This window comes from Staurois parvus, unplaced genomic scaffold, assembly GCF_062004578.1.
Source record: "Staurois parvus isolate SC_StPar_1 unplaced genomic scaffold, SC_StPar_1.0 ptg000172l, whole genome shotgun sequence".
Lineage (NCBI taxonomy): Eukaryota > Metazoa > Chordata > Amphibia > Anura > Ranidae > Staurois > Staurois parvus.
Window position 1 is genome coordinate 3,204,248 of NW_028317968.1, and position 12,178 is coordinate 3,216,425.

The window sequence follows — 12,178 nt, forward strand, 5'->3', positions numbered from 1 at the left end:
GTTGATTGATTGAGGAGGGAAGCAAGAAATTATCTTTTTAGCATGCATTTTTGCATAAATACCTTAATACATGTTTGCATTAGCACATACATACAGAAGTCTAAAATGAACTATATAAGAGGTCATGCCTTAAAGTGGAACTTTACCCATAACAACTTGATACAAAATAATGTTCTTTAGCAAGGAGCATACATTATACATTATTAATTATGCCGCCAACATTAGTGTGTGTTGTAAATTGTCTTACAATTGTCTGTTTCTTCTTGCTGGAGGCTGCCATTTTGCTGAAGCCCAGAGCCCCTGGGCAGCAGTAGTTCATTAGGCTGTCAGCAGATGGGCCTCTACATTTGCAACATAGTGCCGAACAATAAAGAGCAACTGAGCATGTGCAGAGCAAGGAGGCAGTGTATTACTGGATTTTAAACTGTATAGGCACTTATTTTAATGTTTTATATTGCTATACCTGCAAAAGGGGCTAGCCTGAAGTCATCTAGCAGGACTTGCTTTTCTGACAAAAGTTTCACTTTAAGCAGAGTACACAGGTTGAGTTTTTTTTGTTCAACCAGCAACTCTGTCAGAGTAATGGCAATTTTAACAAGTATAATGGCAAAGGGAGTTGCAGTGCCTGATTAGAGTTTCTGCAGTCTTTAGGCAGTCTGGGACATACGATGGATCAATCTCTGTCCTGACCGGTAAATCAACAAAACCAAAATATAACCAGATTACTTTTTTCTGTTGCTCTATATTATTTTTATATACTTTTTTTTTATTAGCTTTATTGTACCAATTTTAAATTACACTGTGAATGGTAACAACATCAGAAAAAAGTAATTAATATTGCTTAAAATAAACAGCAGAGTGTCTTCTGACATTGAGAACTATTGTGTGAAGAAAAGGTCAAGAATTGCAATACAGATGTAAAAAATGTGGCATTACGTGATTATTTTGCATTGTAGCATACTTCAAAAACAATTTGGAGATATATCTTGTGGAAATGAATGTCAGTTTGGCTTCAGATAAGTGTTTTCCAAAATGTAATGTGTCAAGGCACTTATTACCTTGCAGAGATGATGGAGGCTGCAATTTTACAATGACTTTCTTGTTAGTTCATGCTTTCTGGGTTGGGTTCTTCATATTCTTCAAAAACCTATGGGTATGAAAAGGAAACATCTTCTTAAAACACATTCTTAAAACATCTTTTAAATAGTTGTACATTTAGATCACTGTTTAAGAAAAAGTGTTTACGAAACAAAAAAGCCAGGAACATGTATAATATGTGGATCTTAACGTCTATATCTGTTTGTTGTTTCCAAGCTGGTTTTAGGCAGTAAAACAAAAAAACACCTTTCAAGATCCAAGACTCTCTATGTAACTTTTAGACACAACTAGCCATTATTATATGTAATATGACACAGCAATGGGCACAACTATAAGCTGTTAACCACTTCAATACCGGGCACTTTTACTTTGAATGACAATTGCGCGGTCATACAACACTGTACCCACATGAAATTTTTATCTTTTTTTCACACAAATAGATCTTTCTTTTGGTGGTATTTAAACATCACTGTGTTTTTTATTTTTTGCTAAATATAACAAAAAATCCTGAAACTTTTGAAAAAAAAATGCACTTTTCTTTGTTTCTGTTATAAAATGTTATAAAATTTTGCAAATAAATAACATTTCTTCATAAATTTTGGTCAAAATGTATTCTGCTACATTTCTTTGGTGAAAATAATAATAATAATAATTGAATTTGTATTTTTTTTTAAATATTTCTATTATTTTTTTATTTTTTATTACATTTTTTCTTTTTGTTGCTATTTTATTTATCAGAACACTGTGACCAAAGCAATAAAATGTTACCAAGTGATCAGGATTTTTTTTAACACATTATGATTGCTAATACTAATGTATTTCATTGATATTTGCAATCATTGTTACTGAATGAAACTGATTCATTCAGTCTTTTGTTTTGATTAGCTGTAATTGGGCAAAGCTGATCACATGGTACAGATGGGCTGTGATTGGCCCTGTCTGTATCATGTGACTGCCTTGACCAGTCACAGCTAACATAATTGTATAGAATGGATGGCATGACAGAAAGCCATCCATTGTATACAATTAACATGTGATCTGCTGTGATTGGTCGCAGCGGTCACATGACACTGGCAACAGGCAGTTGTAGTGATATGTCAATGGCTGTGTCCCTGTGGACAGATCGCGCCGCTGGTTTTGACAGGATGTCATAGGACACCCAGTCACAAGAAGGAGTGTCCCGCCCAGTGGTTAATATGTTATAGACAGGGCGGGAAGGTGTTAAATGCAAATGTTTACAGTACTGATGCCAGTAATTGACTTCCCACCTGCGGTACTGTGGCTTCTGTGCTTTATTAAAGCCCAATTCACTAAAATGTTTAGACCAGGGGAGGACTGACAACTCATGGGCCCACGGGCAATAGGGGATCATGGGGCCCTGTGTCCTTGACCACACTCAAATCACACCCAAAAGAGCCTATAAAAGGTACCAGGGGCATTTCATGGGGCCCCCTACTGATCCTGGGCCCTCGGGCAGTGCCCGAGTGCTCTAATGGTCAGTCCACCCCTGGTTTAGACTTTTTCATTTATGTTTTTCCGTTTTCTTGTAAACAGTTCACAGTACTAACGTATCTCCATTTTCTGCTCTTTTCATGGCTACATCATACAGCTTAACAATAAACACCAGTCTAGAAGTAAAACTCCTTGGGGGTAGGATCTGACAAGTCTACCCTGTGCACCCTGTTAGTCTTAGGGCCAGTTCACAGTACAAAAATGCACTCCAGATACATTTTTGCTTACAGTTCACACCACATGCAGTTCTGGTGCAGTCCTGATGCAGTTTGCTATGTTCCAGTACGGTTCTGTGCAGACAAAATGCAGCATGTTCTATTTTTTTTCTGCACCGGAAACTGACTGGAACTGATTGCACTAGTGCAGGGGTGGGTAACTGTGGCCCTCCAGCTGTTGTAGAACTACAAGTCCCATGAGGCATTGCAAAACTGGCAGTTACAAGCATGACTCCCAAAGGCAGAGGCATGATGGGACTTGTAGTTCACCAACAGCTGAAGGGCCACAGTTGCCCACCCCTGTACTAGTGAGAGCTAGGGCCGTTGGAATACATGGAAAACACTGTGCATGTATTTTTGATGCAGAAAAAAAAAATTCAGTGGACTGCATCTAGTGTGAACTAGCCCTCAATGCAGAACTGCTCCTATAACTAGCCCTGTCTGTATTATTGCAGTGTGTGCAGGCTGTATGCTGCATGGATACTCTTGCTATCACACATCTTATTCACTTTTCACAAGGTAGTCTGTAGCTACCTTCTGTCTTTACTATCACCTCCTACGTTTTATTTAAAGCTACAGCTACGACTATAAAGAACAAAAATCTGTGCAGTACTGCTGTATTTGTCTTCATAAACAAACACTCCAAAAACTGATAATATACCAAGAAATGTACATAGAATAATAAACAGAATGCAAAATATAACTTTTGCGAACTAAGAATAATCTTCAATTAACATTTTCATGTGTAACCCATGGTGATAAAATTACCTATGCATTACTGTTTAATTAATTCACCCTATAATACTATACAATGCATATATTTAGCACTATTGGGCATCTAGTGTGTTGCGGTACTTTAAAGGAACCTGCTCTCAAGTCGTATTTGGAGCTCAGATAGGTTAAAGTTAGGGACCACACATAACAGAGATGCCCTGATGCAGCATGTGGCTTACAAATGTATTTGCAATCCTGTGTGTGTGTGTGTATATAAATATATATATACAGTTGCAAGAAAAAGTATGTGAACCTCTTGGGATTACGTGGAGTTTTGCATGAATTGGGCATAAAATGAGCTCTGAACATCATCTAAGTCACAACAATAGAAGAACACAGTCTGCTGAACATAATACTACACAAACATTAGATGTTGCCATGGTTTAATTGCACATAACATGTAAACATTCACAGTGCAGGGAGGAAAAAGTATGTGAACCTTTGGACTTAATAACTGGTTGACCCTCCTTTGGCAGCAATAACCTCAACCAAACGTTTCCTGTAGTTGCAGATCAGACCTGCACAACGATCTGGAGTCATTTTGGACCACTCCTCTTCACAAAACTGTTTCAGTGTAGCAATATTCTTGGGATGTCTGGTGTGAATCGCTCTCTTAAGGTCATGCCACAGCATTTCAATGGGGTTGAGGTCAGGACTCTGACTGGGCCACTCCAGAAGGCGTATTCTGTGCTGTTGCAGCCATTGTTTTGTTGAATTACTTGTATGCTTTGGGTCATTGTCCTGTTGCATCACCCATCCTCTGCGGAGCTTCAGTTGGCGGACAGATGGTCGTACGTTTTCCTGCAAAATGTCTTGATAAACTCTGGAATTCATTTTCCCATCAATGACAACAATCCGTCCAGGCCCTGAGGCAGCAAAGCAGCCCCAAACCATGATGCTCCCTCCGCCATGTTTCACAGTGGGGATGAGGTTTTGATGTTGGTGTGCTGTGCCTTTTTTTCTCCACACATAGTGTTGTGTGTTCTTCCCAGACAACTCAATCTTGGTTTCATCTGTCCACAGTATATTTTGCCAGTAGTGCTGTGGAACATCCAGGTGCTCTTTTGAAAACTTCAAACGTGCTGCAATATTCTTTTTGGGCAGCAATGGCTTCCTCCGTGGTGTCCTCCCATGTACTCCATTCTTGTTTAATGTTTTCCTTATTGTAGATGTGTCAACAAAAATGTTAGCATGTGCCAGAGATTTCTGTAGGTCTTTAGCTGACACTCTGGGATTCTTCTTTACCTCATGCAGCATTCTGCGCTGTGCTCTTGAAGTCATTTTTACAGGACGACCACGCCTAGGGAGAGTAGCAACAGTGCTAAACTTTCTCCATTTGTAGACAGTCTGTCTTACCGTGGACACATGAACATCAAGGCTTTTGGAGATACTTTTGTAACCCTTTCCAGCTTCATGTAAGTCAACAATTCTTGATCGTAGGTCTTCTGAGAGCTCTTTTCTGCGAGGCATGGTTCACATCAGACAGTGCTTCTTGAAACCAGTAAACCCAAAACAGGTGTGTATTTTTTAAGGGCAGGACAGCTGTCAGCAACACATCCAATATCATCACACTGATTGGAGTCAAGGTTGGCTCACTCCTGGCTCCAATTAGCTCTGGGAGAAGTCATTAAGCTAGGGCCTCACATACTTTTTCCTCCCTGCACTGTGAATGTTTACATGTTATGTGCAATTAAACCATGGCAACATCTAATGTTTGTGTAGTATTATGTTCAGCAGACCGTGTTCTTCTATTGTTGTGAGTTAGAAGACGTTCAGAGCACATTTTATGCCCAATTCATGCAAAACTCCACATAATCCCAAGGGGTTCACATACTTTTTCTTGCAACTGTATATATATATATATATATATATATATCTTTACTACTTTAATCTAGATTTTACCAATGCACTAGATTTTCACATGCTCAAAAAATGATATGAGAAATGACATTATGTATGGAACAGCTATAATTGAATTACTACATTTTGCCAGCCCCTAATCTGTTGCGAACCTTGCATATCATAATTCACTTTTTGTAATCTTGTGCTAGATATTTAACTAGAGGAAAATGTAAATATCAGTTTTTTTAAGAATGCATGCTAAATTCCACTTGTCAAGTCTTCTCTATTTGTGCATTAGCTTCAATGCTGATATTATACGGTATACCAGAGTACAGTACATTTAAAAAACATAGACAAACAGCAGTGAGAAACAAGTTAGAAATGAGCTGGCAAGCATCCTAGATCCCGTTCATCATTACCAGCATGTTATATGTGTCTTAGGTTGTCAGAATCTAAAAATGAGTTCAGCAGGTTGCCATCTAATCTCACAAAGTTTGCAATGTTCTCCTTCAATCTATTTAAACTTGTATGACACTAGTATACTGATGACAGAGGGAACACTAAAGCTTTTCTAAATGCCTTGTCTACTTTGACTGATTCTTGATTTCTCCACTGAGCTTTGCAGAGATAAGGGGGTGTTGGATGTGATTGCACTTTCAGATGTCGGCAAGCAATTCAAATGCATGACTACCTCTGTGTCATTCAAAGCATCACATCCTACACCCAGCTAAAATCAAGTAAAACAAAGAGACTGCATATGATGTGTGAACATGTTTTATTTCGTTCTCCTGGTATTGAACCAGGATGATCAATTTGCTTTGCTGTGGTTAAATACTTTTTGCCATTATTTCACAGCTGCCAAAATAAAGTATAGGAAAATGTAAATTCAGGAGATTTTTGTAAGATTGCACAGTTTTCCAAAAATACAAATATTACTATGTGCATACCTCAAACAGCCCCAATTATCAGGTACCAAAAGGTGTATAGCTTTTCAAGGTGAAAGGGTATGGCTTGTCCCAACACGGACAATGTTTGGTAAAGTTGGGTCAGAGCAGGAACTTGATATGGCTATGTACTTGAAAGCACTAGCTACATCCAGCATTCACTCAAAAAATATCTAGCACAGCAGTAAACTTCCAATGTCAGACATGCTAGCTACAATACAAGAATATAAATGTCATGACACAAATTTAAGCTATCAGTGGATGTTCTAAAACATAATTTCTTGTAGAGGAACCAGAAACATTCCTGGGATAGGAATGCTCCAGTCCTAAGTATTATTTCTTGTAAAATGATCAGAGACACACCTGAAGTCATAGTCCTCTAATCTTAACTATAACTTCTTGTAGAAGGACCAGAAACATACCTGAGATAAAAATGTTCTTATCCTTAATATCATTTCTTGTAGAAGGACCAGAGACACAATTAAGATAGTAACATTCCAATCCTAAATACAATTTCTTGTAGAAGAACTAGAAACACACCTGAGATAGTAATAATCCAATCCTAATGATAATTTCTTGTAGAAGGACCGGAGACACAATTAAGATAGTAACATTCCAATCCTAAATACAATTTCTTGTAGAAGAACTAGAAACACACCTGAGATAGTACTAATCCAATCCTAATTATAATTTCTTGTAGAAGGACCAGAGACACCTCTGACATAGTACTGCTCAAATCCTAAAGTACAATTTCTTGTTGAAGGACCAGAGATACATATGAGATAGTACTACTCCAATCCAATTGCAGAAGGACCAAAGACACTCCCAAGATAGTACTGTTCTATTCCTAAGTATTCCTAAGTACCTGAAAAAGCAGTGCTAAATCCTGAATATAAACTCATGTAGAAGGAGCAGAGACATACTTGAGATTGTAATGCACCAATCCAAAATATAATTTCTTCTAGAAGGATTAGAGACACACCTACCATAGTACTGCTCAAATCCTAAAGTATAATTACTTGTTTAAGGACCAGAGATACAGATAGTACTGCTCCAATCCAAAATAAAAAATCTTGAGGAATAACCAAAGACACTCCCGAGATAGTACTGCTCTATTCCTAAGTATTGTTTCTTGTAAAAAGATCAGCGATGCAACTGGAATAGTAGTGCTAAATCCTGAATATAACTTCTTGTAGAAGGAACAGAGAAATATTTGAGATAGTAATGCTCCAATTCTAAATATAATTCCTTGTAAAAGGACCAGAGGACCAGAGACACAGCTGAGAAATTATTGTTCCAGTCCTAGGTATACCTTCTTGTAGACCAGAGGCACTCCAGAGATAGTAATGCCTCAATCCTAAATATTATTTCTTGTAAAAGGATCAGTCATAGTTACACCTGAAATAGTAGTGCTGTAATCCTATGCATAACATCTTGTAGAAGGACCAGAGACATACCTTAAATAATACTGATCCAATCCCTTATAATAATTTCCTATAGAAGGACCAGAGACACAGCAACAAAACTATTGCTCTAATCATAGGTATAATTTAATGTTGTAAACCAGAGACAAAAAAAAATATTGCTTCAATCCTAAGTATATTTTCTTGCAAAAGGACTGAAGGCACATCTGAGATAGCAATCCTCCAACTCATTCCAAAGTATCACCTCTTATACTAGGACCAGAGACACACTTGGAACAGTAATTTCCTGTTTTTATTCTCTTAATCAAATATTTAGTGTATTTAGAGACAGATGCATATTCCATAACAGCAGCTACGTATAAATGGGACATACTGTACCTTTTTGAAAAAATAAATATTAAATCATGATTTTATAAACTAGAAGTTCTATGAATTTGTATATCCAGGAGTTATAATTTTGTGGTAAAGCAAGATCAATTTGAAAAGTGGGCTCGGAATTTACGCGTTTTCTTATATGTTATTCATGCAGTCCAGATGGCACAAAACTGTTCAATCTTGCCCATGTGCATAATGTTGTTTAGTGATTCCAGCCATTCCATCAAGGTGGGGACCGGTTTCAATTTCAAATGTTTTGGAGATAACTTGTCTGGTGGCTATAAAGAAAAAATCTCAAAGCTTTACATATTTTGTAAGTACTTGGAATATTAGCCAGTAAAGTTATTTTGGGGTATTCTAAAATTAGTAAGATAGAATTCATTGTAGAATCTGAACACTGTGTCCCAGGACAGCTTGATTTGGGAGCAAGTGTGAATAATAAGAACCTTGGTCTTGGAGGCAATGCCAACAGCTTTCTACAAAACCTGTGAAGTTCTGAAGAACAGTACTACCATCTCATGAGGCTTTTGTAATTGCGTTCCTGTGCATTACAGAAAAGAGAGAAGGAGTGGGTAAGTAAAAATGCTTTCTGTGATTGCTACACAGAGTTACTTTATGTGTTTTGCAGTTGTTCACCTAAAACAGTTGACAGTGCATTGGAACGTGTGGCTTTCTATGTAAGAGATGCTGGTACAAAAAAGAGATCTTGAATGTTGTAAGTGAATGGTAAGTGGTGTTGTTTAGTGAGAGCTTGTATACACTATTAAGATGTCTATGGAGGAACCAAACACTATTCCTACTGTGGTAGCAAGATTGGAGCTTTGTGGGTGACATAATATTGGTGAAGACTCATTTTTTTTTAATGCACAGCGCCAGTATACAATGATCATGGAACATGTCTGAAGATCAGCATGTGATCATAACATAATAAATATAATACTAGAGCTACTGTGCAGGCAATTATTTGTCCAAGATTAATAATCATATAACACCAGCTGATGTGTTCAAAGTAGATTAACTCATGCCTACAATATGTAAAGATTAGTCACATATGAATAACTATTCCAGTAATGTGGTTTGCTGCATGAAAGTAAATTAATTGAGTTGATATTTATGTTCAGACTAGGAACACTTTATACAATAATTTATTATTGCTGAAGTCAAATTTTGACATATGGTATAATGTAGCTGTCTATCAGTCAAAAAATTCAGGACTGTATTTTTAGCTTTTTCACAACACTAAATACATACAATTTTCAGTAAATCAAAAATGTAGACACATATTTTGATGTAACTATTCCTATCTAACTGGTCTTTCACCTTTGGAATAAAGAAGCATACTATACACAATTTAGTTGTCTTTAGTGATTCAAGTGATCCAAGAGCAAGTAGCAACAACTGAACAGTGTAGGTTAGTTTTTCTCAAAATCATCATATTTTGTACCTTTTGTGGGATATTATCAACAATTTGTCAGGGAGAAAGCAAAGGTTTACTGAATAACAGCCTAAACTCCTAAGCTCCAGGGGAAATGGCTTTATACCATGCTACGTGTGGAACCTCAGCAGCTACATGCCTCAGTAAACCCCTGCTGTTCCAAGCAGCTAAGTACTCCCTGTTGGTCATTTTTGTTCCTTCTGTCCTGTGGCTTGCACCTGTCCTTGATTTTTTTATTTGTGTGGTTTTAATCTGTTAAGCCTTCTTCGTGTTCTCCTTCAACTAGTGACTCACTATATGAATTTTTATTTATCTTTTAATTAATGGTAAATGTAATGAAAAACTTCAGCCTACCAGCTTTCAGCTCCAATCACTTGTGCAAATGCTCCCAAGAGCATTTGCATGTGCTAGACCACATATTAACAATTCCACACCAGGCTGGAAAATTCATCCTGTCCATGATTAACCCTGGTTTCATCCAGGGCTATCTGTCACACCTCCTTATAATGTCTGATTGCCAAGTATCATTTGATACACGTCAGTTTAAATAAAGCATAAACTATACTAGAAAACATGTCCATGCAAGAGAAAGAAATTAATATTTATACTATTGGTGTGTAGCAAGCCAGCATTCTCCATGTATCACTCACAATACTAAACAATTAATATTTCAAAATATGTGCCACAATACGATCAATTTATGTATCTCAAAGTGTATAAATATACATAAAATTAAGGTGGTACATAAAATTATCCTAACATTTAGTGAACTAAATAAATCTTAGTGAAATAAATAATACATTTGTGCAAAATTTAATTTATCTTCAAAAAAAGGGCCGAATGTGAAATGGTGATGTTATGTACTTATGTAAACTTGTGATCACCGTCTCCAAAGCCACTGTGACAAAAGAATGCAGATCTGCTCACCTCTGGAATCACCTCAAAGTTATAAGAGGTCTAAATAGGCAGTATCGTATGTCAGGGAAAGGGGGGTTCCAATCAATGCTCTCCCCCAAAAAGCAACCACAATCGACTTGATGGAAATGCCCTAGTGCTACTCATAACAATAAAATCATCTCTATTGCTCTCCATTTGAAAAATGTTATTAATTTTATTAATTTTAATCAAGCATTTCTACTCACATAAAATAAATAAAGCAACCAGCATGTAAAGAAAAGCAACAACAGTCTCCAAAGCATCGAAAACAGTAAACACTTGATCCAGTAACTGCTACTCGCTACCAACGAGCGGATAGGTGTGATGACAACACTCACAAAGCTCCGCCATCACGTGCTGAATCCTTTAAATGTGGTGGCTGCAATGATTTTAATTTTCAAGGTTAATCATATTTTCTAAAAATAAAGAAAAATAGCTTTTGATCTTTTTAAAAAATATCCTTGTAACACTCTGTGCACTGAAATTAAATCTCACCCAATTTTTCCAGCCTTTCCAGCTAATGTTTGTAAACTACAAAACCCCTCCTCCTTATTTAATAAAGATGAATACGGGGAAGTGTTCTGGAATCCTAGCAAAAATTTCCTGTCCTAGGGTGACACCACTGCTGCTCCGAAGACACAGTACTGTGAGTGAGTATTGTCACTCTAGGGCAGAAAGTGTATTCCTGGCAGTCAACACATGCAAATCTAGGGGAAAAAAGCCTGAAAAGTAATGCAGCCAGCACATCTAAAAATTGTTAAGGTGCATTATAAATAGGGATGCACCAAAATTTTGGAGGACGAGGTATTTCGGCCGAAAACACCCCTTCTGGCCTTTGGCCGAAATGAAAAAAAAAAAAAGCACCGATACAGGTGCTGAAAAAACCCCGCCCGCCGCCACCACTCGCAAACCGGCCACTGCCACCACCGGCCACCACTTGGTACTTCAGCCTTACCTGACAAACCATCAATCCTGGCACTGGGCAAAGAGATGAGTGAAGGAAAGATGGCCGCCACACATCTCTATGCCCTTGGAGGACTGGAGCGATGTTCCAAATGTTCCAGCCATTTTTTTTTTCAGTAAAGCACTAGATCAATGCTTTTTTTCATCCAATACTTTACATTACAGAGGAGAGATGTGGGGTCTTATTGACCCTATATCTCTCCATAAAGAGGACCTGTCACTAATTATTTCTATCACAAGGGATGCATGCATTTCTTGTGATAAGAATGAAAGTGATTACATTTTTTTTTAAAGGAACAGTGCAAAAAAAAACCAAATATTAAATATATTTTTAACCATTTGGCACCCGCCCTATGGCCGAATGGCGGCCGGCAAATGTCATCAGCGTTCCGGGTGGATGCCATATGGTGTCCTCCCGAACATGTGCAGACTGCGCTCCTGCAGAGCCGCCCAGCGGCGCAATATGTCACCGGCCGTGTACCTCGGACACGGCCAATGACAGATCTGAGTATTGGCCCCGTTGCCGTTACTTTTAAAAATACCAGTTTGCTTGCTGTCATGCTTATCCAAAGGCTTCAGTATTTTTGTCATCACTAACCCAGAACAAGTATGCAAATTAACTTTACTCTTTCTAATCTGCATACCTGTTTCTAATCTGCA

General features: G+C 37.7%; 1 protein-coding gene across 1 annotated transcript in view; it reads right to left on the minus strand.

Annotated features, from left to right (window-relative positions):
* The window catches only part of SRRM3 (serine/arginine repetitive matrix 3), a 571,012-nt gene that overhangs the window by 392,072 nt on the left and 166,762 nt on the right, over positions 1-12,178 (minus strand). The window contains exon 3 of the mRNA XM_089676583.1: positions 1,059-1,147. The gene's annotated coding sequence lies outside the window, so the exon portion shown is untranslated. The remainder of the gene's footprint in view (positions 1-1,058; positions 1,148-12,178) is intronic.